Consider the following 6,000-nt stretch of genomic DNA (forward strand, 5'->3'; position numbering starts at 1 on the left):
TTACCCATTATGAGCTAGCAAGGGGACCTAATGGACCTACAGATCAGAAGCTCCAACGATACGAGATTAATCAGTCAAACTCCTTGACCGAGTTAATCAACATTCGTTAACTACGGGTCACTCCACTAAAGACCTGCAGTTGCACTCTTCTCACTGCAGAATGTTTTCGTGTCCACAGATATACGACCATTGATGACAAGTCAATCCTTCACGAGTGCTTGTAACTCAAGTTGGGTCAAATTATCGTTTTACCCCTGAGTTACATCAAATTATTGCGTCGAAGTCATCCTCGAACCGTGCGGCTATATAAATCTTCTCGAAATCACTCAACAATATGTCGTTGCTATCATTTAAGTACAAAGCCCTAAGTTTGTGGGGAAATGTGTCTTTTCTAACTGGACTCCTATCATATTTAAGGCCAGAAATAATGTCAAACTTCTTCCGCCCAAATGACACCTTACTCCCAAAAAGGTTGAAGCTAATTGTGTCAGGTGTACTATCCTCGATCTCCATAAGTACAATAATTTGTATCAATGGCCCGTTAAATACGAAGTCCAAGTCAAGGAGGTGATCGAATATAGTTTTCCTAAACATGTTAAGTTGTTTTGGGGTCAATTTACTCTTAATAGCTGCAGTAGTCTTCGCTAGGTGCAACAGACATGTCAAGTTGACAGAGGCATAGGATGATGAGGGATTTTAGGTACCATTTCCATTTTGAATAAACTTGGAGATGAGTAAATAAAAGATCCAATGATTAGAGACAGAGATAAGCCATACATATACTAATAACCACCATTCCTTTAACCAACCGAAAAAAAGAGATGTAAAACATAGTCCTGTCAACTTTCTCGGTGTAATTCTCGAGCGAAGTCGTGTATGAGAATTCTACAGTATTAAATGAACTCAAGCATCTTCGCTCGAGAATGTATAATACTGTAAAATTTCTCGGGTGATTTCACGGCGAGAATGGGCACCAAGAATTATTCAATAACCTAAAAAGATAATGTTTTCACATCTTAGTTCTAACCCACTTCGCCTGAAGTGCCTCGAGAATTCTCACAGAAGATAGTAACACTCCAAAAAATAGGATTCCAAACCCACCACGCCCGAAATTTCCCGAGAATTCAAGCAGATGATAAAAACACTCCAAACCCAACCCCACCTCGCTCGAAAGACCCCGAGAATTTAGAATTTTCCAAATCCCTAACCTACTTCGCCCGAAATCCACCTAGAATTTTCATATTCTTAAAACCCACTCCAAAATGTTGAAAACCCTAACCTACTTCGCCCGAAATCCACCGAGAATTCTTCATATTCCTAAAAACACACTTCAAAACGTTGAACCCTAACTACTTCGCCCGAAAACCATCGAGAATTGTTTAGACTCTAAAAAATCGAAGCCCAAAACCACTTTGCATGAAAATCGCCCCGAGAATACCTCCCATTGTAAAAACCCACTCCGAAATTTGAAATACCTAACCTACTACCACCAATTTTACAAAAATCAAACCCAATAAACGAGAAAAACCATATGACATCGACATAAATTGAAGAAATAAACCACGATTCATAGTATATAATCCACAGCACGACGCCCTAACTAATAGTATAAAATAGAGAGAGCCCTTTACCTCGAAGCTTCGTGTGAGAGACGAGGAAGATGAAATTTGGACGAAATTGGGCGAAGACAGAATCAAAAGAAGATAAACGGAAGAGGAAGACGAAGACGTTGAACGAAAACCAAAGAGGAAGAGGAAGAGGGGAGGGAGAGGGAAGATGACAACGGTTGTTTTTTGATTTTGAGGGGCATAAATGTCACTTCCGTTATAATTTTTAATTAATTAAAATAATGACATAGGTTATTTAAAACAATTTATGAGGGCTGCATTACTTAAGCAAAATAGAAAGTTAGGGGGGTTATTTGAGTCAATTTCCCAAGTAGTCTAGGGTTTTGTTTTGTTTTAATTACTTTTTCATTATTATTATTATTATTATTTTTATCAAGGAGGGATATGTCTAACTAAAACAAAACAAAGAAGGCCTAAGTCCTTATAAAAAGTAGGGATTTTTCTTAATTCTTTCTCAAAATAAAACCATTTCGAAAGGATTTGAGAAAATAAAATAAGAGGTTAACCTATGTTTGGAACCCAATAATAAAATCAAAAAGGGAAAATTAAGAGCTCGTTTGGTAATGTTCTCACTTCTTGTTTCTCGTTTCCAATTTTCTTAAGAAATCTAAGTATTTTACATCTAACTTTATTTCTTGTTTCTCCTCTCTTGGGAACATTCTCACAATTGTATAAAAATTTTGGGAACAACCAAAACAAGTTTCTCCTTTCTTGTTCCCATTTCCAATTTGTTCCAAAACATAAATAAAAAGATTGGTTTATCATATTTGAATTCTTGGAGGTTGGAACCATACAATACATTTTCTTCATTAAAAATAAAGAAACAAAAACAAGAAACATGAACGCTACCAAATGAGCCATAAATTTCCAAATTCTTGGAGTAAGATTTTAATTAAAAGTCTCTTACAAATTTCGAAAACTAAATTTACCTTAGTCTAACGAAATTAAATTTAATTCTAATTTATCCAAAATTAGAACTCCAACTTATAAATCCAAGAATTTAATTACTAGCTTAGGGAAAAGATCCAAAGACCCAATTTAAATCTTAAAATAAAAATAACTAAAAAACTTAGGGCGTTACAAACTACCTTAAAAAAACTTTCGTCCTCGAAAGTTGACTGGCCGCACAACTCTGAACACTGGGGAGTTACAGACTATCCACCTTAAAAACTTTCATCCTTGAAGGTTGATTAGTCAAGCGATCCTTGGTGCTTGGACAATACCTTCTTATACTTCTTAGTTGCTTCCTTTTAACAACTTTACTAAGACAACCTTATTGTTCATTGGTTGACATCTCGAACAAAACAAATAACAGACAGAGAACCACACTTCCAATCACCCCTCTCAAAAATGAAAATGTCTGATGAAAAGCAGTCATAGACCGATAGACACACTCATCCAAATAGAGATGAAAGTCATTCTACCCTACATGGGAGAAAAACATGTCTAGCCCAATTAATTAAGGCATTTATCTCCTGCCAAAACATCCTATGTTCAAACCCCTGCCTCCACATGTTGTTGTACTAAAATCAAGTCTCCTCTTTTTGTGGGAATGTTATTTCTTTAATGTTTTTTACTAAAAATTTCAATTACTACTACCTAAGCCATTTCTTATTTCTAGCTAATTACAAATATATTATTGTACTAATTTTTAATTAAAATAATAATAAATTTTTATTTATTTTATACCGTTTTATTGATAGTAAATACTTTTTATTATAACAATTTATTTAATATTAACGAATATTGAATAATTAAAATAAATGGCAAATTGCACAAACCACCCCTAAAATATCATGATTGTTGCAATTACACCCTCAAACTTTCAATTGAAAAAATTAAATCCTTAAACTTTTACAAGTGAAAAAATTGCACCCTTAAAGTATGATGATTATTAGAATTGCACCCCAAAACTTTCGATTGTAAAAATTAAACCCTCAAATTTTCATAAATCGAAAAACTTCACCCCTAAACTTTCTTCCTCTCTCTCTCTACTTTCTTCTTTTGCAAAATTGTGTTGGACGACACCGATGAAGGAAAAGACGTGGAAGCTAGTGCGGAAAGCCTAAAGCTCAGAATGGGACTTCGAAAACCTTATCCGAAAAGGAGAACAAAGGGGATGATGAGCAAAAAGGGAACATCTACGACGAGGGAGAAAATCTTGGCGAGTTCGAAACTGCAATGGAGACCAACATATTCCAATCAAAATACAAAATAGAAAACTGAAAAACCATAATCGATATAATCGCCCGAAAATTGATGAGCCCAGTTTGATTGTTTGTCTTCAATTATACTGATTGATTATTCTTCCAAAACCGCTGGAAAATTGAGATTGAAATTTAAGTTATCTGAAAAAAGATGAAGAGAAATAGGCAATAAGAAAGGGGGATAAGGTCTCGAGATGGTGGTGATGTAGAGAGTTTTCTTGAGAGAGAAAGTAGAGAGAGATAGGAGAGAGAGAATAAATTTAATATTTTAAGAGTTTAATTTTTTTAAATTTGAAGTTTAGGGTTTTATAAAAAGTTTGAGAGTTTAATTTTTACAATTGAAAGTTTGAGGGTGTATTATGTAACAATCACCATAATTTACGGGTGCAATTTTTTCACTTATAAAAGTTTAAGAGTTTAATTTTTACAATTTAAAGTTTGAGTGTATAATTGTAACAAGCACAATACTTTAGGGATGGTTTGTGCAATTTATCCTAAAATAAATTACATCAACTAAAATTATTTTTAAAAACAACCATCCCATATAAAATATTATTAAATTTTATTGTTCTAATATTTAATAATAATGAATTTTATTTGGAAAAAAAACTTATTCATATTAATTAATAATAATAAAATAAAATAAAATAATTAAAAAATTAAATAGACATTTGTAATATTCTATAATAAAATCACATCCATTAATAAAAGTTATATAAATTTTTATTAGAATAAAAATGATTAATAGTATAAATAAAAAAGAATAATAAAAGTGTAAAACAATTAATTAAAAAGTTATGGGTTTCGTTAGTAGATGAGGTAGAAAAGGAATAAGGAATGTCTTGGCAAAGCCAAAAGGCAATCGACTCCTAGGTAATAAAAAAAATTGAAGTTATTTAATGACTTGTTGGATTGTAGCAATGAAAAAAAAATTGAAAGAACCTAATTATCATAGTTATTTAATGACTTGTTCGAATCGTAGCAATGATTGTAAATTGTAATTCTCTATTGTAATTTTGTGAGCAAACTAAAAATTAACTTGACTTGTAAGAAGACTAAAGATATGCAAAGCTAGAAACATAGATGAGCAAACAAAATTTTTAGCGTGGTTCGATTTCACAACCTACTCTAGGAGGCCACACCTAGAAATTTAAAATAGATTATCAAATGATTAGTACAAAGTACATATTGTACTACGCATAAATTTAAAAGAACTTCCTTCTTGAACTTTATGCCGCAATCTCTTGCTCCAATCCCTTTGACGATCTAAGTTCACAAGCTCCCATTGTGTCAGATTCAATGTGTTCAACAGTCGTTTATGAAACTCACCATCTTCAATTAAAGTGCGTTCTCAATATATATTCAGCATGAAGCAAAACCAAAAGAATAGATAACACTTTTTGATATTTACTAACAAAGGATTAAGCAGTAAATAAGACAAAATTGGATCAATTAGTAAGTATAAGAAAAATACTGCGAGATAATTGAATTTTTCTTAACCACTTTTCAATATTTAAAGAGAAAAAACGCTCACTGGATTATGAATGTTACATTAATCAATCAAATTTAAAGGTAGCCAAATCAAAGCCATGGAGATAAGGAAAGAAATAAACAACTAATACCTCAAATTACCTATAACCAAATATATCACAAAATTTCAAAACTGAGAGAAGAAGACCTTTATAAAAAAAACCATATATACAAAAGGTACAATAAAAATAATAAAGACAAATAAAGCTATACCAAAGCAAGCATAGCTCAGTAGTAATTGATATATATCTCCAACTAAGAGGTTGTAAGTTCGATACAAGTGGTAGGTGTAGAGAAGGAAGTAGCCATTCAAGGACATGTGGGTGGCCAAAAGTTTTTTGGATTTTTTTATTATTAAAAAAATCAAGTTCTATTTTTGGGCCACTCCATCAGTATAAATAAGGGTCATTCCTTACCACTTTTAATCATCTCATTCATTCAATACTTCTCTCCCATCTCCACATTCACTCTCCCTTACACTATTCTTCATTTTTCCACTTCTCTCCACTACCTTAAACTGAGCACGAGATTGATTACACTCCCATTCTGACGAGTGCATGTCTGAGTTGGAGGTTTGTTAACCTTGGGGAGCATACTGGCAGTAAAACAATTTAGCACGAGGTCTTGTCGATTTT

The sequence above is a fragment of the Momordica charantia genome (assembly GCF_013281855.1).
Source record: "Momordica charantia cultivar OHB3-1 chromosome 4 unlocalized genomic scaffold, Mcharantia_2.0 BLBB01000004.1, whole genome shotgun sequence".
Lineage (NCBI taxonomy): Eukaryota > Viridiplantae > Streptophyta > Magnoliopsida > Cucurbitales > Cucurbitaceae > Momordica > Momordica charantia.